Genomic DNA, 24,206 nt, shown 5'->3' on the forward strand with positions numbered 1-24,206 from the left:
ACACACTACTGAAAGCGCTTTAAAAGGAAACCACTATAGCAGGGGAGTTAGAGCAATAGGAATGCTTTGTGAAGTAATGGAAACACTGGAATGGAAGGAGTTCATGGAACAGATTAACATAACTAAATTCTCCAAATTGTTCTCAATAGTAAAACGCATACAGTTATCAGTGTATGAAGAACAAAGTTTATCTAAAGAAACTAAATGTGCTATCGAAAACCTGAGTGCCATCAGAATGGACTTTGAGAAATTTAGAGAAAGTGGAGCACAAAAAAATGAAATATCTGCTTATTGGGATCAGTTTGTCTCCACACTTGCTCCTCTTCTCCGAGACTTAATTCGAGCGGACAGAGAAAATAACTGGGACTTGCATGTGTGCAGCCTAAGAGAGTGTTTGCCACTTTTCTTCTCATTTGACAAAACAAATTATGCACGGTGGTGTACTCTATATTACCACGATTGCTTAAAACTAGAACAAGAACATCCTCTGATCATAATCCGTCTTATGCAGAGTCGTTTTGACGTCATGATTAGCGTCATACTAAAAACCTAACTACTGCAGAGAACATATGTTAGTCGAACTCTTTAGTATGCTACTAATCACACATCAAAACGACTCTGCATAAGGCCCAATGAGTTTAAGAACGGTCGTTTCACAATTCAACATAGTAACAATAGATTTAGCAGTGTTGCATTGGATCAAGCACTAGAGCAACACTACAATAAGCCAGCCAAGGGATCTGGAGGCATAATCGGAGTAACCAGACTAAAAGAAGCCGTGACAAAACACGATCTTATCAAACATGAGAAAGAAAATATAGCATACTTTTTGAGACTGTTTTGTGGGCTTAATGAAGACGATGAATATGCTCTTCATAATGAGTTTTCGAAGTATTTAACAATTCAAGAGCAGCAAAATATTTCAGAGATGATAACTCTTGTGCTTGAGAGAGGAGATCCCTTTTCGAAAGTTGATAGTTGTGGAATTTCTAACATTATAAGTGGAACAAAAATTGATCAAGTAATAGCTGAGTACTTAATCTCTATACAAGGAAAAGGAGATACTAGCTACAAAAACTTCGTTCAAGAAAGGCTTATTGACAAATCCAAAGGTATTCTAGATCCCATACATAAACAATTTCGAAAGACAAAGAAACACATATCTGCAACCGAGACGGCACTCCAAGAAACAAATAATGCTATTCGGTTCATAGAAATAGCATGTTCAAGAAATTTCGAAATTGACACAGTACTAAAATACGAGCTTACATCTACATCGTATTATCTAACAGATGATGGGTTCTTAAAGAAAGCAGATAAAGCACAACTCAGCAAAGAACTTGAAAAACATTTTTTAAATAAGAATGATGCAGTTAGTCATCTACCAACGCAGGAAACGAGAGCAACAATGGTGATTGACTTTATGGTGTACGCGCGAAAAGTCTATGTCAAACGACTTATGTGTAAGACGTTTGGAGACTACTTTGACTATTTGTGGAAAATATTTTTAAAACTTTCCGAAGGTTGTTTGCGCACTGGCATAGTGCTTGACTTGTATCAAGTTAAAAGTATCAAAAACTGGGAGCGACTGAGGCGACAAAAAAATGTTGATCCTATTGATGTAATTCCTAGTAACCCAAATGCACCCCTTCCTGTCAACATGGATACTTTTTGGGCTTCAAGCCAGAACAAAGCACGTTTGCAAGAACTCTTCATTGAGTGGATTGTCGATCAAGGAAATTCTATAAAATCTTTGTATTTGGGAGGAGGTCACAAACATAACCCAAAGCTATGCCTGAAATTAACCGAAGGATCTGTTAGTTTGGTACCAGATCTTAACTGTGAATGTGAGGAAGCTGATAATAGAATCATGAAACATATTCAACACATGGTCGAAACTGATTCCATTGAAAGAGTTATGATTGCCTCAGTAGATACAGATGTTATGATTTCCGCACTATATCATTTCAAAAGGAGTTATAAAAAATGTGCCCTGAAAGAACTCTGGGTTGTCAAAGACACACGACCATCTATAAGGTACATACCACTTCACAAAATGACGGAGAACATGGATGACACACTTTTATATGTTCTTTCTGCTGTTCACAGTTTATCTGGTGCGATACCACAAGTAAGGTTGGGACAAAACTTATGGCACTTAAAACAGCAATGACATCAGGAACCCTGTTGAACAATTTTGGGGTTGCTCCCTTGGATGAAGGAATGATACAAAATGCTGAGCTTTTTATCGCAAAAGTACTTGGTTCATCAAAACCAAACTGTGATATGGTACGATTTGAACAATACCACAAAGCAAAAACTATCAACTTTTCTCAACTATGTCCAACATCATCAACGATAGTCTTTCATATACAGCGTGCATATCTTCAGTGCTACATATGGATGACTGCTGGATGAAGCCCAACCACTGAATCCACTAGAGTATGGTTACATAGAAGAAGCAGGATATCTTAAGCCAATAATAACGACTGGATATTTCAGACCTCCTGAATTTGTCTCTCCTTGTATGTGCAAGACATGTACAGTACAAAAGTTAATGTTTGTCCTTGCAGAGTGAAACAAATACCGTGTTGTCCATTCTGTAAATGTAAAGTGAAGAATATGTGTGTAAATGTGGGATGAAAGTGTCAGTTTATCAGACATTTGTGGACTATTATGTAAGAAGAAGAATAAATTGCTGTTTGAAAATATTACTTGATATCAAATTTGGAACACATTTCTTAATTACGAAACATGAAATGTTACGATTTTTAAAAAATCTATGTCTTCACTTGTGAATTAAATATTGGGTATTAATGTTTAGTGAATTTCTAGTAGTTCCACTTCTATCTTTTAGTGTTTCCACATCATTAAAGGGGAATATTTCGTGTGAATTTTATATTTATTTCCCTTATACTTCCTTGTCATAAGTTATAATGGGACATATGTTAGATTAATCCAAGCCATTTATTACTCTAATCAAACAAATTATAAAACGAAATATTATTTGTACCTCTTCGGCAATTACAGTCTGAGCTGGAGGTCTTTCTATGTGACAAAAGTACTTTCATTAAATCCAAAGATTGTTAGAGCGACCAAAATCATAAAATACAAAATATTTTATTACTTCTCTGCTAGTGAACCAATCAAGACAAAACTTTCAGCATATATTTATCACATTACAGGAAATGTATGTAATTTTTCTTTCTCGCCTAGAACCCAGCGTTGCCATATAACAATAGCAAAAAATCGGTAAAAGGGAAATTTTGAGGGAAATTTTCAAAATTTCCCTCCTTTACTTCCCTCTTGTGAGTATTACTGACAAGTTAATAACGTCACCTAAAAGCCTATACTATTGCAAATCGAACGAGGTATAACTGATAACTTTGCGACAATTACAGCTTGAGCTAGATATATTTAAGAAAAATGTAGTGAATACAAAAGGAATATTCAAGATGGCGGCCATTGCGCAATAATGACCATGATTCATAACATGTGACCAATTTTTTTTTAAACATTAAAGATAGTAGAACTCGGTAATACAAACAAACCTTCTGGCTCTCAAACTCCCAACAGGACTCTCCTAGCTGCTAGACTAAAACTTACTTACTAAGGTATCGAACCAGGGTCCCGACGCACTAGAGATAAGGGCTCTACTACTGAGCCAATGTCCCTCCTAAATAGCGTTGAAATTTCAAAGCTTTCCCACTCGGGAATCGAAGACATTCTTTTTTAAATATGAACTAGACGTCGTAAGAAAGGTCTTACGTCTGCCTTTACCACTCTATTGGAAGTAGTTTGTATATCGTCTTCTTCTTGGTTAAACGAAATCTTTCATTTTTACGTCCCACGATTATGCCGACTAGGCTAAAGGAGACGGTGATGATGATAAATGAATTAAATGTTGGAATGAACAAAGTGGGAGGAAACGGGAGAAGTCGGAGAAAACTCAAGCACACGGTGTTTGTCCACCACGAAGTTCACTTGGCGCGAGCTGGGCTCGAACCAAGCACCCCACGCACCAGAGGTGAACGCTCTACTACTGAGCCACAGCGACTCCTGATACCCCGTTGATTAAGCCCAGGACCACCCATATAGAAAGAATACGTGTTAACTACATGTCGAACTAGATGATATGGTGTATGATTTTAAACACACACACACACACACACACAGAAAAAAAACTATGTAACTAAGGAATAAAAATAGCTTTTCTTTAAAGTGAGCATTCCTATGATATTTAACGAATAAATGGACGAAATTTTGTACTAAGAGGTTGCTTGTGGAAAACTTAAGCACATGATAAAAATTACAGGCCTATGTTAATCCTTGTGTATTTATTATATTTGTTTCTTCTTGAGGCAGGGGTGCCCAGTGCCCCTAAAGGGCGGCATGACATAAAGTGCGTCAGTGAAATTTGGACAGAGATTTCGAAAAAAAAAATAATAGTTGAAATGATCAAATCAGTTACATAAAAGGTACGAGCTACCGCACTAAACTTTCTCGTTCTCATTCCTTTAAATTATATACTGCAGTTATTACTGCACACGAAATGTGAACAAAATCTCTTTGAGTGAATTTAAGAAAAATCTTCCTAAAAAGAAAATAGAATTTTTCACTGTTACGTCCTATGATTATGCCCCGTAGGCCAATGGAATGAAAATGCAGAAGGAAATGGGAGAACTTCGAGAAAACCCACGGCTCCGATGTTGTTCATCACAATTGCACATGATCTGGAGTCTCTCGCACCAAAAGCAATCGCTTTAACACTAAAAAAAAAAAAAAAAAAAAAAAAAAAAAAAAAAAAAAAAAAACACCTTTCTGACTGTTATTTTGTCTTTCTTAGGACTACTAGACTCGACTGGGATACGAACACAGAAACATCTACGACAATTACAATTCCATCCTTGCTACTACAGAGGGACTGGAACCCCCAATGAGATGGGGGGGGGCGTTGACTCAATGATAGAGCGATCACTTCTGGTGCATAGAATCCCTTATTTGATCCCCGGCCAAGTAAGTTTGTGGTGAACAACATCGCGTCCGTGGGTTTTCTCGGAGAGCTCCCGTTTCCTCCCTGTTAGCCTAAAGGGCATAACGTAGTACGTTAAACTGAAAGATTTCATTTCATTTCGGACTCCTAATAGATCATGACTATGAGCCTAACGCCTTAGAGAGCTCGGATACATTCAACGCCAAAATTGAACCCCGGTGACTCACTTAAGTACGTACAAAATTTAACTTTTTTTTCTTTTTTTTTAACATTCTAAGAGTTATTTTGAATATCTAGACATGAATTTTTAAGTTCTGAAAGAAGTTTCAGATAGAGATCTTATACATGAAATATGGACTTAATTCCCTTGTGTACTGAATTGAGGATCTACAGGGTGGTCCGGAAGTAAGCGTACCCCCTCCCCTTTAGTTTCTACAGTATAGTGTTAGTTATAGTAGAATGTCTGTACACAGTTACCTTGAAGTCTTAAGAGTCATAAACATCGGTATGATCACCATCAATGTCGTAACGCAGCTGAATTCTGCGCCAAGTTCTCGCAGATGTTTTGCGGAGATACTCCGAAGTCACGAGGGTGAAGGCGTGTTCCACAGCTGCTCGTAATTCCTGTGTTGTATGATATCGAGTGTTTCTTACTTGTGGCTTTATGAAACCCCATAGAGTATTGTCTGGTGTAGTTAGATCGGGACTTCTTGGAGGCCAGCCAATATTTGTATTTATTTTGTAATAAAGAGTATAAAATAAATAATTTTTAATAAACAGTAGAATTAAAATACAAATATTATTTAAAAAGTAGTTAACAAGAAACACAGACAGCATGATAAATCATCAATTGCCGTTGAGTTCATTTTTCTAGTCGCAGCCATAACCTAGATTTTTGGGTAATTCAAAATTTGGACACACTGTAATTTCTATGGATGGCAACACTTCTTCCGATTCGTATTTTCGGATGTAGAATAACATTATCTATTATTGTGGTAAGTTACATTTCATTATCTCTTTTCACTTAAGAAAAACGGGCAAAAGAAAAATTGTTAGCTTTTGAAAAATATTTAGTAGACTGCCCCCTTAAGTCCAAAAACTACAGGACTTACGCATGTAACCTACGTCTTAATGTACACTACATACGTGTTTTTCTCTGTGTATTGCAAGAAGGAATAATGATTGACGAAATCAATCCTTGACTCGATACCAAAAGACAAGACACAACCTAGGAAGCGTCCTGACAGAAGATGATGAGACAAAATCAAGTACACTTAAAGTAGTATGGAAAAGAATTGTTTAAAGTAGATGGCTGTGGAAAACAGGTAGAATAGACCTTTATCCAGCAGTGGATTGGTAATGGTTGACTATATTATTATATTCATAACGAAATTCGACACTAGACGATGCTGTTCTAATATAAATATACATTTTTCGAGACAAAACATTATTTTCACCGACAGACCAGCGTTATTTTGAGGTGAGACAACCTCAGAGTCTTCTTTTGTACGCCAGGGTTTCTCAGCCTGGGGGTCGCGATTCCTAGGGGGGTCGCGAAGAATAAGTGAAAGAGATAAATATAATTAGAAACTAATACCGGAAAATATTTTTAAATATTTTGAATTTTATTCTGATAGGCTTATTTTTATTTTTATACACATTGTCAAGAAAAACAAATAGGTCTAGTAAACATTTTCAACAGGTGCAGAGTTATTCAAAAATCAATTTAAATGAAAAAAGGTGCAATATAAAACTAATGAGAACTGCATATTCAAATATCAGAAAAATACAAATGCAACAAAACCTGCGTATTGGAATACAATTAAAATTAAAACCTGAACATGGTATGATTTCACTCGTGCGGCAATGTCCGGTTCAATCTTCGTGACGCACATTATCAAGTCATTTAAAATACTCAATAACTTTTTTTTTTTAAAAAAAAAGAACTGTCCAAATTTTTAAAACCAAAATTAGAAATCACTATTTTATATCATATGACCCAAAATTAAGGCAGTTATGAAGTTTTAAATTTTGAAACAATATGATGGATCGGATTCGATATTTGTAATTTGAATAAACTGACCACATTTAGCTTTAGTCAATTTGTTTTTAGGTAAGTTACTGTATCCACTATATACAAAAAATGGATTGTATTATAGAAATAGATGGATATCGTGAGATCTCCACAATAGTTGTATTAAAAATCCCATATAAGCTTATTACAAACCAAGAATTATAAGGGAGTCGCTGGCATGAGGATGTAATAAAATGGGGATCGTGATAGGAATGAGGTTGAGAACCACTGTTGTAGACAATGATCGGTCAATATAGTTTGTAATGTGTGAAGTTTATAATTGTCTTAATGGTCAGTTATATCTATATTGATTGGGCTATAGTTATAATAAAAGAACATAAAACACTATACATACATAATTACTACAATGTTCCTTATTATCCTTTATTGCTTATTGAATATATGAACTAACACAATTTTTATTTTTTTAAAAAAATGCTCGGAATATATCAAAACTAGTTAAGAGTGACATTTTACAACATTTAATCATCAAAATTAATATCCCTATAACCATTCTTTGTTTTAACGTACCGCAAAATATTGTTTTTTGTTCCTCCTTTTTTGAAAATCTAGTTCAAAATTTATTACAGTGTAAAAATGTTTATATTACCAGATTCAATTACGCTGTTGTTTTTATTTCTTGTGTTTTCTACACTGACCTTTTTTCTTTTTCTTTTTGCACTCTCTAGACCAAAATTATATTCTCTTTTTCTTTTTTTTTATCCAGCCATTATTTTTACTGCCCCCCCTCACAACTTAAACCTTCTTTCTCCCCCGCATCTATTAGAACACTGCAGAACCCCAAAGCTAGAGAGAGAAGAGTGCTGTTTATGTATCGTGTATGCCTCCGTGCAAGTTTTTAAATGGATTCCGGATGAAAAATATGGTTGGATTCAGAGGGAGCTGAATGGGCAACGGACGAATAGGCGCCAAGGTTGAACTTGCGTACGACAACCATATTTTGGCCATAAAACCCCTTTTAGTACTCGCCAAGGGTTGGTCGGTCGGATTCCGCTCAGCTACCAGTAGTAGCTTTTAGATTGTGTGCGAGAAGAGACGCTTTTAACTCGTTCGACTTTAGATTTGTTTGTTTGTGTGTGTGTTGTCATTTTATTTACTTCTTTCCGGTTTATCTTTTCGTCCAAAAAAAAAATATCAATTTTTTCATGATTAACGTGATGTCCAAACTGATTTCTTTTACAATTCGAGAAGCTTGCCATCTGGTGACGAGAAAAGGATTTAACTGTGCTGACAAAGAATTGTGCAGAACAGCGGGAAATAGATATTTTTGCTGAATTTCTACAGCACAGAGAGAGCGCGAATGCAGAAAAGTCGGGAGCGCGCAAAAACAGTTAAGTCAATCGGAGTTTGGCGTTCCGGGTGCTAGGACGCGCGACGCACAATGCTCTGCGTCGATTTTTTTTTTCCCTCTGCAAAGTTGGGCGGAAGCTGTTCCATGGTTTTGCTAGCAATAAGGACTCAAAAGAGCGGGTCTGAAGGGGGGGGAGGGGGTCAAAACGGAACCGCCGCCTGCTTTTACCCTCCATGAAACAGCATTGTATCTCTCTGTTTGCCAGAGGAAGTGCGCGCGCCTAGAATCCCCCTCAAACGTCACTTCACAACTACTGTCGTGTCATTCGACAACAAGCTGGGCTACTGGCGGAGCGTCCCTGCATTACATTCTTGCCGCAACATGCAAGCAAGGTCTTCTGGTGGCTGCCTTCAACATAATTCATAAATAGAATAGACAACAGGTAAGCTACAATAATACCAAACGAAAATCATCAGTTTTTCATAGTTACAAGAAATAATTATAATTTCAGGACGGGATTTATGTATAATATTTTTCAGCGCAAAAAGAAATTTGAAGATCATCACTGTCAACTGTCACATGTGAGTATGAACTTTTTTTTTTTTTTTTTAAAAAAAAAAAAGGTAACGGGCTCGAAATGTTAATGTACTGAGAATACTTGAAAACACAGTTCTTCACGACTTTGTTTTCGTTATAAACATCTTGTGACAGAGTCAACTGCGTGAAGCATTGGAATTTCAGATTTTGCATGTCGAATGTAGATCGTGAGAAAAAAAAAAGAAAAAATTGTTCCCCTCCTACTCACGCAGACAGAAACAAAATTAGTCGTTCATAACACTTCCCACCCACCCCTGTTTTTTCAACCTATATCTGACAAGTTTCACACCATTGCGGTAATATATTGTCACACAATTTGCATGTCTGTTATATTTATATATATGTAGGTTTATGCATGTGTTAGTGCGTGAGTATTTTAGTGATATCTCCCCCCTCTCGTTCGATTTTGTGACGAGTTTGTGGGCAACACGCCAAGCAAAACATGTGCGTACGTAAATGTACCATTCCTTCTATACATACATTTCTTTTCCTACATACCAAATCACCGTTTCGATATTTTAAAGAAAGTATACGCTGTAGTATATTATATGTTTTGTATTTTATTTTTCAGAAACCAAGGTGTCCATTAAGAGCAGCAATCACATCCAGACGTTATCAATTTAGTTCGAAGCCATTTAGTCACACCTAGCAGAAGGTAAGGACAATATCCTTTCTAATTTATTCATTTTGTGTATAAACACTATTTTTAAGCAATTAATTGTTCATTTCAGCGATATAGACACCTATATTTACTGAAATATAGTAAAACACACATTTTTGTACTTTTTAAAAGCGAGATTTCCAATAACAAGACGAAACACTAATTAAAAAATCTAATGACATAACAGCTGAGCTGTCAGTGACAACAATTAGGTGTCTGTAACTCTGAAATAAACAATTGTGCATGACCAAATTTTTATGCATAAATTTTTTTATAATATTATACCAATTTTCAAGATTTGTTTTTGCTCTCTTTCCTAAAGTCACTAGGTTTCTAGCTTTCGAGCTGACTCGTAAAATACAACAAATATCGCAATCAACTGTTATTTTACATTTGGTGTAATATTACGCTTATTCAAAATATCAGACACTTATTTTGTAACGTCTTGAATGTTTCATATCGTGCAAAAAAAAAAGTTTTAAAATTGATTTTAATACCAGCAAAGATAAAAGAATATTTTCCTTCTGTATTCTTTGTTGTGATGGATTTTTTTTTTTAACATAAGGATATGGTTTAAAGCATCTTCCTGAAATTTTCTAGTTAATTGCACCAAAAAGAAAAAAAAAAATCATTGGTTTGGTTATGACTTCCAGTTCCCAATTCTGGATACGGCTTTGGTTAAAACATGTTATCATTGTATGAATTATACATATTTTTTTGGTTACTCTATCATATAAATGGTTCAAGAATCTTCTTCACAACATTACCTTTCCCCCTCAAAAATTTAATGAAGCATATTTCGTCATGACTCCTCTCTTGTGGGCGTATTTCTTTTTTTCCTACTATTTACAAGCTTATTTGTATAAATGTTGCCAGCAAGAATGCTAGAAGTTTTAGTGAAAAAAAAATTGATAATAGTTAGGCCCTATTTTGTTTATTCACTAGAACAGAAATATTTATTTCTTGGTTTGATCTAATATAATCCAATTTAATATGTATAATTTATAATAAATTATTATATTTAGTAATATGTTTTCAAAGTAGAAATTTATTGGAATTGCACTTTACAGCATTTATTTCCAAAAGACTAAATTTAATTGTATTCCTGGAAATTTGTTCAGTGATTTTTTTTTAAAAAAAGAATAAAACAATCCTTCTGTTAAACAGTCAAAGCTGTCTCGATTAGATTGGGCATATTTCTGACAGATTCCTAATTACATTTAGTAAATTTTGAGAAATATTTATTTCCTTAAAGGCGACCTTCTGTATGAATAGATATTCTTTCGAACTTTGCCATCTTTTCAAGTACTCTTATGTACATGGAAACTATTTCATTTTTAACACATTGTATAACTAACGAAATCCTAGGTCTATATATAGACTGTTGAATTTAGTAAAAATGTAACCCATTATGCTGTTACGTTCATTCAAAGAAAGCCTTATTAAATTATGTTTTCCATAATTTCTAAGGTAATTTGATCAGAATGCTATACAGAGTATATTAAATCAAACTGAATTATCCAGAAATTTCCGAAAACAGAGACAAACTTGCTTCTAAACAATAAGTAGTATCACAGAAGAAAGATCGGGAAAAGGACACTTTTTTGAACGTAACTGTACAGTGACGTGTGATAACCTTATCACTCATCCTACCGATATTAATCAATGCACATAATATTTTTTTTAGAACCAAATTACAACGAATCACTGGCAAACGGAAAACGATAGGGAACACAAAATCTTATCCTTATTATAACAATGATAATTGACATTATGTCTAAGCATTGTTAATTTTAAGTATCGAATGTTTTCATCCTGTTTGTAATTTAAAAATTATGGGATGAAAACATAATTGTCAGTGACTCGTTGTAATATTACTATATTTATTCAAGTACCAAATGTTCAATATGCTCTCCCATTATGTTAGAATATTTTAAAAACTCAATTTCATACTTTAAAAAAAAAAAAAAAAAAAAAAAAGAGAGAGATTTTATTCTCAATGAAATAAACGAAATTTTGAAGGTTACACTTTCTCTCCAACCAGCGATTTTAGATATCAGGAGATTCTATGGGAATCACTGGATGGGCAGATTTTATTGGAAACGGTATTGTTTTCAAGACACGTTGTTACTGTTTGCTCCACAATAAATTTTGACATTATTATTCTACACATAAGTGATAAAATTAAACTGGGCCGAATTAACTTAAAGGAAATTGCTAACTTAATGTATTTTATACGAAGGTTTCTGATAGGAACCCGACCATATGTTTTTGTGATGGACGATTATTATGTCCATTGGATTTTTTTCTTGTTGTCTTTGCCCACACTGCAGGAGATTTTCTGCAATCTTTCTTTAAAGTTAGCATGTCGCCAAGGGCGCCCATGTTGTGGTTTCCAAGGGGGGGGGCAAGTATAAGCGATATTACAAATATAGTTTCAAATTTTGCTGTAACTAATGTAAAAATTCTATTGTTTTTTCGATATTCCCAAGTACAACTTCCCTATAGGGGGAGCAAGCGCCCCACCTTGTCCCCTCTGATGGGCGCCCTTGCATGTCGCCTTTAACTTACGTGGATTAGTAGCATTTGATTCAGCGTCTGGCATCGAGGGTGTGTAAAAATAAAACAAATCTTTTAGTTTTACGTCCCACGATTATGTCGACGAGGCTAAAAGAGACGGTGATGATGAGAAATTAGTGAAGATGGTGGAATGAAGAAACTGAAAGGAAACGGGAGAATCTCGAGAAAACACACCCACACGGTGTTGGTCCACCACGAAGTTTACTTGACGCGAGCTGAGATCGAACCACGGATCCCATACACGAGAAGTTATTCAAATATTGAATCCGGTTCTGTATTTTAAATTACAAAAATTTTAGAATTTTTGTCGGTTTAGAAAGTGTTGCAAATGGAAATGTTTCACATATCGTATTACCTAGGTATACGGTATATGAAACTTTTTTTTTTTAAAAATTTAAGTTTTACCATTTTAATGATAATAGTAACAGTAAGACAATTTGTTCCGTGAGGTATGGATTGCTGCAATTAAATGGTTCATTTAATTCATTTTAATAATAAATATGTACATTATTTTCTATTCTATTATGCCAATATCTCAATAATATATTAGTCAGCTTTTGTAAGTGCAAATTCTGTATTTACAACATCTGCAATAGGAAAGAAAAAAAAACGTTAAAAAATTCCGAGCAATCGAAGACTTAGGCTATTAGCGTTTGGTAGGCGTGGTCTCGTGTTCTCTCGTTGAGATCCTAATCGTGATTGGCTGACAGCTGTAAACGTGGAACTTTGAAATAAATAAAAACTTGCAATAAATCCTGTGTATCAGTATTTTCGATAGTTTCTGAGAGTGACTACTAGTCAACTAAAAAAAAAAAAAAAAAAAGAAATAAAAGAAAAGAAAAAAGAAAAAAAGAAAAATAGGTTTTTAAGATGTTACCCTGTCCGTGTGTCCGTCTATCCTGGAGAAAAAAAACTCAAGAAGCACGTGATGGATGACTATCAATTTTGGCCAGAATGTAGAGGATAAAAAAGGTAGGAATTTCGTTTGTCGATGGAGGTGATACTCAGACCGGAAGGGTAAGAATCAATCATTTCCGGTTTCAAAGTTAATAGTGCATAAAACGGTAATAGATAGCGAGAAACAGAGTCCCAAGAATACATCTCATTTCCATCAGTAATTTTTTTACTAAAAACGAAAGTAATGGAAATCCACTACCATTTTCGGTTTCAGTATTAATTGAGAAAATATAATGTTATACAAACCAAACTGTTTCACATGGTGTACACGTGAACTACTACTTTCGATTCAAATTTACGCTTAAATTACAAACAATAAACATCAAAATTAAGAGCTTTTCATTAAAAGAACGGAAAGGAATGTCTGGCTAACATGCCTTTGATACGTGAAATCCCAGTTGCGATTTCTGACGGGAGAACATCGAAAACGTTCCACAGGCTCAAATCCTCCTGTAACCCTTTAGTGGCGCTTTAAGAATTTGTGTTTATATGCCACACCTCCAGGTATTGCCCAATATAACCTCGTTACTGACAACGGCCATAAAAGTAAGTCAATGTATCAATTAATTGAACAATAACAAGAATGGGAAGCAAAGTAAAAGGAAGTTGGCTAGGACCTTTATATAAAGGTACTGTTCCGGCATTCTGATGGAGCTAAGAAAAATTCATGGGAAAACATCAGTACGAATGCTGGCTACCGGATTTGAATCTGAGACATCTCGGTTGCAAAGCAAAAATTCTTTAGCATCCACATTCAGTTTCTGCTTAATCTTTTTGAATTATGTTCAGTATTACTTTCGTAACTGTAGCCTTTGATACACTCTCATTTTAGTAACGTGCTCTTGTTTTCTATTCTTGGTTATCAACCTATCTCGACTGTTATTAGACATGCTCCCCTTTTGCATCCTTGGATATTAGCCTATCTTAACTGTTATCAGACATACTCTCCCCTTCTGTCCTTGGTTATCAGCCTATTTTGACTGTTATCTGACATACTTTCCTCTTGTGTCCTTTGTTATCAGCCTATCTCGACTGTTATCAGACATACTCTCCTCTTTTGTCCTTGGTTATCAGCCTACCTCGATTGTTATCAGACATACTCCCCCTTCTGTTCTTGGTTATCAGCTTATGTCGACTGTTATCAGACATGCTTTCCTCTTGTGTCCTCGGTTATCAGCCAGTCTTGACTGTTATCAGACAGTGTTTCTTAACAGTGTTGAGCACCTGCGCCATATTTGTATTTTTAATCCATTGATTTATATGACGAATTACTTCTTGAAATGAAATTTGAAATGAACTGGTATTTTAATTATATAATTTCACTCATTTTTTAAATGTCCCTTGCTATTTTCCAGGATGAATTTGCATTATGTATGAATATGAGTTAAATAAATTTTGATTTTAAATATTAAAATTACAAGATTCAAAATTTTCACGAAGTATGGGCATTTAAATCTATATGAGAAATATACAAATCAATGTATATCAGTTAATTTGAAAGGAAGAAAAATAAGATTCCCCAGAGAAAATCAAAGGGTTGAAACAGAAGACGTCTGAGGTATCTAATACCGCCTTGCACCTAAATTTCCATGTGGCAAACCATATCTTCTCACGAATATTTATATATTCCCTGTCCTTATCGTATTGCGGCTGCGCGTGGTATATACGCATGCGTAAAATCATTACACACCAAAGTAGATTTCCGAAAGGGGGCCGCGGTGGCTCAGTGGTAGAGCGTTCACCTCTGGTGTTTGGGGACCCGGGTTCGATCCCAGGCCCCGCGAAGTGAACCTTCTGCTGGACAAAGACCGTGTGCGTGGGTTTTCTCGGGGTTCTTCCACTTCTAGTTGTTTATTTCTTCACCTTTGTGCCTTGTGGAAAAGTTTAGCGTTTCTTTTCAGCAGTGACGCTATCTGAGACGGTAATCTACAGTGTAAGATGGAATCCAAATCACAGCATCCCACAGGAAACTAACCCGTGACCCCGTGTAACTAAGGCACGCGCACTTGCTACTAGAGCAACGGAGAGGGCTTCTTTTACTCTGTGAAGCTATAGTATAGTATTCCCAACTACGAAGATTGGGAATGAAGCTGCAAGTAAGAAAAGCTATAAATCCAAATTGAATGAAGACCTAAAGTCGCAAAAAGAAAAAAAAAAGAAATCTTTGAGTTTACTGTCTCACGCTTATGCCCTTTAGGGTAACGGAGGCGGGTGATTAAAGCAAGTCAATAATGATGGAAAAATTGGTGGAATGAGAAACTGGGAGGAAATCGAAGTTCCCCGAAGAAAACCCACGGGCATGATGTTGTAAAGCACAAACTTACTTAGTCGGGGATCGAACCAGGGACCCCCACGCACCAGAGGTAAGAGCTCTACCACTGAGTCACCTTGCCCCCTACCTAAAGTCGGACTTGGAAGGGTGAACCCATATCAAAACCGGTATCTCGCTGTGTCATACCAGTTTTTGGTATATGACAATTTGGGATAGGGAAAACCGGAAATCGGTCTGTAGTAAAACCGACATTCGTTTTCCAAAACCAGTTCGGTTTTTTACCAAAATAGGGTTTTAATAGAAAATCGGACCTGTTTTAAAACCGAAATGGATTTGGTTAAAAAAGAACCTGTTTCTTTTTTTCTTTAAAAACAAAAATCGAAAAAAAAAAACGGATTTTGTGTCAATCATTAATGAGAATCAATATAGAAACTGGAAGTTCTAGTTTATTTCTATTATTTCCGGTTTTACTACAATAATAAGAGCTCAGGTGGAATTTCTTTTGGGATTCTGAATTCATTAAAAAATAAAATGTCTCAATCCCTATTATGTTGTCCTCTACGGTGAACAATATTGAAATGAAGAAATGAAATCTTTTAATTTAACGACCCACTATTATGTCCGTTAGGCTAATGGAAAGAAATGATTAAAGCAAATGAATGATAATGGAAGAATTGGTGGAATGAGAATATGGGAGGAAATGGGAGTATTCTGAGAAAATTCACGGACAAAATATTGTCCACCACAAACTTACTAGGCTAGGGATCGAATCAGGGACACCACGTATCAGAAATAAACGCTGTACCAGTAAGCTACCGTGGCCCTCAATACTGAAAACGAAAGTAGTAGGACATTTCAATTACAGTTAACAGCAACGAGAGACGGTCCGCGAAGGAAGTCGCATGGGAAAAATGTAATGTTATTACTTAAGGGTCTTCACTGCAGCGAAATTAAACTACCGCTAATTTTAGAGTTTTTTTTTTTTTTTTTGTAATAGGCCTATCCTTATAACAAATACAAATATTCGAACAGCAGAAACACAGTGAACTAGACAATACGATTTTGCATGTGATACCATTATCACAACTCATCTTATCTGTTTTCGATTTGCAACTGTAGAGAGATTTATAGCGTTTTTTTTTTTTTTTTTTTTTTTTTTTTTTTTTTTGCGGGTTCTGTAAATAGCGGCATACCAAAAGCAGATAAGTGAATTGTGGTAAAGGTATCACATGCAAAATACTATTGTCTAGTTCACCACGTTTCTGTTTTTCGAATATTTTTTTTAAAATTTATTTTGAAGATATTACGGAAAAACTCTAAAATTAGCGATAGTTTAATTTCGCTGTAGTGAAGACCCTTAAAACTACGGAAAGAAAGGTTTCAGTATGTTCTAATTGTTGTACATAAGAATCAGAAGATTATGAAACTTACCTTCCCTTAGTTTGAAGTGACATAACTCTGTTACAGGTATGAATTCCCTTTCGAGCCGCCTCTGACTGACCATTTCATATTCTTGAGTTACATGACATTTCATCGGGCCGCGACGACTCAGTGGTAGAGCGCTCACCTCTGGTGCATGGGATTCTTGGTTCGATCCCAGCTAGAGCTAAGTTAACTTTGTGGTGGACAAGCACTGTGTGCGTGGGTTTTCCCGGAGTTGTCCCGTTTTCCTCCCACTTTCTTCATTCTGCCATTTCATTCATTTCTCAGCATCACCGTCTCCCTTAACCTAGCTGGCATAACCATGGGACGTAAAAGATTTCATTTCATTTCATGATATGTCATCTACATTTTTTAAAGATGTCTGATACAAGGTGACTCATCAACTGGATATCAACCCCGTGCATCTTCCAAAACGGCGCACAACTAATCATGAGAGAGTTTTTATGATGAAAGCAAATAAGTGGATGGTACTCAAAACTATCTGTGGATGATAAATAAATTAATAAATAATAATAATAATAATAATAATAATAATAATAATAATAATAATAATAATAATAATAATAATAATAATAATAATAATAATAGAGACTCAAAAACACGGTTTAGAAGATTATATGAATCATGCTATAAACATTAGGTTTTCTCAGAAATAATGGTAAAGTATCTTTCATATCCGACTGGAAAAATCAGAGCTTTTACACGTAAAAAAAAAGTTTTGGAGGGGCAGAAATGGTTTTTGTGCTTCCTCCATTTTTTCTTACGGTTTCCCCGCCCCTTTCTCCATAAATCCCAACTCAGAATAGACCTCGAACATTTCTTTGAAATTCCCCAAGGTCCTTTGCATAGGAACCGTTCCGATTCGCGGCCATTTTTGTGTTCCTGTGACGTGTAGTTATCTCAGACTAGAATTTAGTGTCCCCTGGTGGAATCTAAGCGAACTACGTTTGTTTTCTCTTTCATTCTCCCTAGACTTTTTTTTTCTTCCTTCCTTCCTGCTGCGTTTTTCAGAAGTTGTTTGCTAGAGCGTCCCCTACCTGTTTTTTTTTTTTTTTTTTTTTTTTTTTTTTTTTTTTGTTTTTTGATAGAAACGGAAAAGGGGAGGTTTCTTATGTTTACTCTATTATAACAATTCAATTCGCACGACGATAAATATGTATACAGAAGAAATTTCCGGAGCGCGCGAACGTTAGGATAACTACGAAATAAACCCGTTTCTTCTCTCAACTGGTCGACTAAGCTGTTCTGTATGTCGCTTCCTCGCCTTCGTATTTATTGTAGCAGCAGTAATACCAACTGTCGAATATCGTAATCCCGTTATCAGTTAACTTATATTAATGCCTCTGTGCTCTTAATACTGAGATTCGCCTCTAAGCGTATTTTAGCTACGAGAAATGTTTGTGTAGGATCAACATAGAACGCGATAAAATTCCTGAAATTACAGTTCCCTGGTGGACTGTTACCTTAAAGAATATAAGAGACACATTTAAGCTACTGCATTAGATATCTTGGTTAATATATTTTATTCTCAGCTGGAAATAAAAAAAAAAAAAAAAAGAATAAAGAAGGAACTAAGCTGAAATAAAAGCAAAGAAAGTGTCGCAATGTTTTTTTTTTATTTTTGGATAAAAAAAAATCCAATAAATTTCAATCAAAAATTTTCTCGTATGCTTATATGTACGTGGAGAACTATATATAGTATAGGCAAACCAAAACTATCACTTAACTCAGTATGGGGTGTTTATTCCGCAAAAATACGAAAACTCAACTTAGGGGCCGTTCAAAAATTTTGTGTCCCCTGATCCAAAATCTAATTATTAGCCTAGATTGCAATCTTTTGATGCATTTTTTGATCATTCCTAAACTTCTTGGCCAAGGTCGCAATCTTTTGATTCTTTTTCTTCGTCATTCCTAAAATTCTTGTTTCAGAAATAAATTTTAGAATAAGAAATGTTTTCGATGCAACTTTATTTTAGAAATCTTGGCATAACTAAAGAGAGAATTTTTATCAAGTAGAATATGTATTTAGGCCTACACAATAAGGTACAATTTACATAAAAACAGACCTATGCGTCATCTATCGGTTATTACGATTTTAAATTCTTTAAGAACTCTTTGGGAAGGTATAAAAGACATCCGTTTTGAAGCTCTGGATTATTCATTTCCGTTAGGCTACAAGCCTGATTTTGATTCCATTTCCGTTAAGACTTAAAGTTAATAGGGATTCATTAAATTTTCTCTATTCTAATTGTCTAAAAAAATATTTAATTTCATTTCTGTCGCTAACTACACTGATATAGGAGAAGATGAAGTAATAAGAGACACCCGCGATAATAAGAGACAGAAGTAATTTAAAATGTTAACAGTTTTCAGGTCACATTTCTCATTCTTTGTGTAGATATAAATATATTTTGTTACTAGGCAATATAATAGAAAATTATCTTCCCAATGTATAGGAAGACTGCGAAAGAATATCTTTTAAAAAAGTTTCAATTGTTGTCCTTTATTATCCCGTTTAGGGTAATAAGAGACGCTGCCCAGATTTTTTTTATGGTGTGCCTTTTTATTAAACTGGGGTTACAAGGGATATGCGTAAGATGTATTCTATTGGCCTACCTTTTTACATGTTTTTTATTCTTGCTACTTTTCTGTCAATTGCCATGTGAAAATTAAGGTTAGTGAAAGTCGCTCTTAGAAGTTGAATACTTTTAATTACAAACTATACAAATTACAGCCTTTCATATTTTATGAAGTGTTCACTCATTCTGAACCACCACTGATAAAAGAGCTATTATATATTCTATATTCCAACCTATTTGTAGTGTATGGATAAGAGTGAATAATTTCAGCTTCATAAAAACACATTAGGATAATAAGTGAAACATGCTGTAACTTGTTCGGTTAATACTTCTTAACACGCACCGTGATGTACTGACTGAAGACAAGGGCGCCGATTTCTCTGTAACTTTGGGAGGGCCCATTCATTATATATATATATATATATATATATATATATATATATATATATATATATATATATATATATATATATATATATATATATATATATATATATATATATATATATATATATGTATGTATGTATGTATGTATAACAATAAAAATACATATAAAAATATATATTCATAAAAATGCATGGGGGCCCACATGAGCTTTGGGAAGGGGCCGGGCCCCTTGTCCTCCCAGGATCGGTGCCCTTGACTGAAGATACTATGGGTTATTTTCCAGGATATGTTTAACGAGAAACTAAAGCAATCCCAAGTGGATATGAATAAATCGAGAACTCCATTCTTTACAACACGACAAGAAAGTAGATCATGTTTGAACGTAATTTGGAAGTGTTTTAGAAATAAATTTTAACATTGTTTCACATATCCAAAAATGTCCTGAAGTGTTCTTTCAGTGAAGAAAAAATATCTAGAATCCCTCCTAACAGCAGTGGTTAATAGGAACTGCCCTCAGAATGTACCTGAACCTCTAATGTGTCCGATAAGTATACGGTCACAGAAACTATTTTTAAACGTTGTTAGAACACTTTACACGTTTGTCTAGAATGTCCCCTAACAGTGGTTGACAGAAACTGCACGACGAGTGTTCAAAATGTATCTGAACTAATGTGTCCAATGAATATACGAACACAGAAACGAATTTTAAACAGTGCTAGAACACTCACTACACATTACATATTTCAAGAATGCCCCCTGGCAGTTGTTAATAGGAAATACCCTAAGAGTGTTCAAAATGTTCCTGAACTTCTGATGTGTCCAAGGAGTATGCGGTTACAGAAACGAATTTTAAACAGTGCTAGAATATTTTACATATTACCTAGTTTCTACAATGCCTCCTAACAGTGGTTAGCCCTCAGAATGTTCAAAATGTACGTAAACTTCTGATATACCCAGTGAGTATACAGGCAAAAAGTACTTGTATAAATGGTGATGTGTAAAGTGTCCTAACCCTGTTTTAAAGCAGCTTCTGTAGTGCCTCTATATTCATTAGAGCCATCAGAAGTTCAGTTACTTTGTAAACACTCTGAGAAGAACCACTGTTAGGAGGCATTCTAGACACTAGGTAAATGTGTATAGTGTCCCAACACTGTTTAAAAATAGTTTGTGTTACCGTATACTGATTCGACACATTAGAATTTCAGGTACATTCTGAACACTCTTGAGGGCAGTTCCTATTAACCATTGTTAGGATGGATTCTAGACATTTTTGCTTCACTAATAGAATACTTCAAGGTATTTTTGGACATGTTTAACAGTGACTAAAAGTCATTTCTAAAAAAAAAAAAAAAGTCCGAATTATGTTCAAACATTGATTTTTTTTTTTTTTTTGTAGTGTTGAGAAAGAACAAATAATAGTCCACTACCCTATTAAGTTTGGACAGTACATAGATTTACATTTCGAACTATTTTGATTATTTATTTTCATGAATACAGGTCGAACACCTTATGCAGTGAAAAATGAAATAATATCTTGTTAATTTTACGATTACGCCCTGTATGGTGAAGGAAACGGATGATTAATGAGAATGAGTGGTTGGGAATGTGAGAGGAAACGGATGATTAATGAGAATGAGTGGTTGGGAATGTGAGAGGAAACGGATGATTAATGAGAATGAGTGGTTGGGAATGTGAGAGGAAACGGATGATTAATGAGAATGAGTGGTTGGGAATGTGAGAGGAAACGGATGATTAATGAGAATGAGTGGTTGGGAATGTGAGAGGAAACGGATGATTAATGAGAATGAGTGGTTGGGAATGTGAGAGGAAACGGATGATTAATGAGAATGAGTGGTTGGGAATATGAGAGGAAACGGATGATTAATGAGAATGAGTGGTTGGGAATATGAGAGGAAACGGATGATTAATGAGAATGAGTGGTTGGGAATATGAGAGGAAACGGATGATTAATGAGAATGAGTGGTTGGGAATGTGAGAGGAAACGGATGGTTAATGAGAATGAGTGGTTGGGAATGTGAGAGGAAACGGGAGAACTGCGACGAAATCACGAATACAATGTTGTTCATTAAATTGACATGACCCATAATCGACTCAGGAAACCTTCGCACTAGAAGTGACCGTTGTACACTGAAACTACCTAATCAAATGCAAAGTAAAGCAACTGATATTTGAACTTTTGGAGATAATCGAGGTCTTTAAAAGGAATACTTTTTAGTTCCTTGGAATCAAATTTTCTTTCGTGAAAAAAAGAAGAAGAGGAAATAGAATGGTAAAGAAGAAAGGTAGTGATAGAAAGAAATACCTTTACCTCTGTCCCTTTCATCCTTATTTTGCTTCTTCGTATCCTTTTTGTCCTTTACCTTTCTACCATTTACAATTTAGATTCTTATCGTAGCATGGAAACCTTTACAAATAACCCCCCTTCCTCTGTGTCCCAAAACCAATTCCATGAAAGAAACAGGAATGAAAGGAAAAAAACGTTCCACTTATTAGCAATAGAAGAGGAGGTCAGTGTAAAAGCACTCTTACACGGAGCAAGATTCTTGAAAGAAATCTTCCACTTTCATCCATAATGGAGGGATTATCATGTTGAGATTCTGCCTTGTTGAAAAAAAAAAAATCGTCCCCGAATCTTGAAGCTTGTAAGTGTTGCTTAAGGGAAGTTTTGAACAAGAAGGAAGAAAGGGGGTGAGTTTGGAACCTTAAAGAAGGTTGTAGGTTAGGAAGAGGGATATGGAAGTCTGAATAAGGCAGAACGATAGTCCGCCATCTTGAGGACTTCTAGATAAGTAGTTTAGCTCCTCCCATTCGACTTTTTTTTTTAGAAGTGGAAGGGGAGGGGAAGCATAGAGTTTTATGCTGGAATAGTTGCAATGGAGAGAGGTCTCTGGAATGTATTTGAAGTCAAAAATTGGTTTGCTTTTACCGAGAGAAAGGTAATTTGGTTGAGCTTTTCTCTCTGAACATTCTACACACAAGATCTTCCCAATTTCTTCTGGAATTTTAGCTTGATTTTCCCAAATTACTTTTACCTCTTGATTCCGTCCTGCGCCCATATGAGAGGTTTTCCCTTTGATCACTTCTTCTGTTTGGCTTTCTGTAATGGAACAAAGAGATGAGCCCCTTTTGTTCAAGATAGAACAAAATATATATTTTCCAGAATTATCTTCCATTCTGCTGCAATGGGTGGGAGTCATAGTTGTCTACAAGCGTTCCCTTATTTGTATCTTCGAAATAAGTAAACAGTTTCTACAGCTAATCGACGTAATTTTGGGAGCTACGAAACAAAACTAACGCTGCTCAGCGTTTCTAAGAATTGAATTATCTTTTATTGAAACCTTAAATTAACCTTTTTTTGATAGTACTGTCCACGAAGAATAAGAACTGTCCACAGCTGTTTATGTTCGGAAGTGTCTATTGCAGAATGATCTAGCCTGGGACCGGGGAGCGTAGGCCCCCCAGTTTTTTGAATGACAGAAGTAATTGAAGCTATTACTTATATATTTTTGGATTTTTTCTTCCTAGATTCCCTTCTGGTGTATTCGTTAATGACAGGATTTCATTACGAAAATCGAAGAATCTTTATAAACACACTTTCTCCCGCTTGTTGTAATGTTCGTAGCTTTCCTTAAGAAAATTTCCCTCGACTGATACAAAATTTTCCCTAGATTGTTAAGTGCCCAATAACTATGACAGAAGTTAGGTTATTTATTTAGCTATATTAAGGGAAGTGTAACCACATTTGTTTTATTCATTTGCTTTTTGCTTTTGTTTCTTTTAGTTTTTTTTTTTTTTACCAAACCCAAACCCACACAAATACACACAGCCAAGAAGGGGTATAAATTGTGCTACTTGGGAAACACACACACACACCTTATTGTTATTGGATTGGTTCATTTCTGAAGAACGAAGAAAGATTTCAACATTTGTATTGGGCAACTACTCAGTGAGAATTTCCCAGGGTTTTCACGTTTTATCGAAAAAAAATCCCTTTTCCCATCCTAATTTACCTACGATATTTCCCTACATCAGGGAAATTTTCCTCAAACTACGAACACTGCTACCGAGCAGTGTTTCTTCCAGATATGTTTTTAGGGGAAGCACTGTCCCCCCGGAGCTCTGAGACTGCCCCCCGGATGACCAAAATAATGCGCCTATAATATAATAATAAGTAAATAGTACCAGAAGTGCCCCCCGGAATATTACATGTGCCCCCGGAACATATTTTCTGAAAGAACGACTGCTACCGAGGGGAGCGGGAATGGTGTAATATAAAACTAACTGAGCATACCGATATGCAGTGCAAGTCCTAGATTCACCCCCAACCTGC

General features: G+C 35.4%; 1 protein-coding gene across 1 annotated transcript in view; it reads left to right on the forward strand.

Annotated features, from left to right (window-relative positions):
- Positions 1 to 24,206, forward strand: part of LOC145679637 (uncharacterized) — a 327,953-nt gene that overhangs the window by 264,118 nt on the left and 39,629 nt on the right. Inside the window, exon 6 of the mRNA XM_081750212.1 lies at positions 9,548 to 9,631. The gene's annotated coding sequence lies outside the window, so the exon portion shown is untranslated. The remainder of the gene's footprint in view (positions 1 to 9,547; positions 9,632 to 24,206) is intronic.

Source organism: Thermobia domestica, chromosome 2 (assembly GCF_964235325.1).
Source record: "Thermobia domestica chromosome 2, izTheDome1.hap1.1, whole genome shotgun sequence".
Classification (NCBI taxonomy): domain Eukaryota; kingdom Metazoa; phylum Arthropoda; class Insecta; order Zygentoma; family Lepismatidae; genus Thermobia; species Thermobia domestica.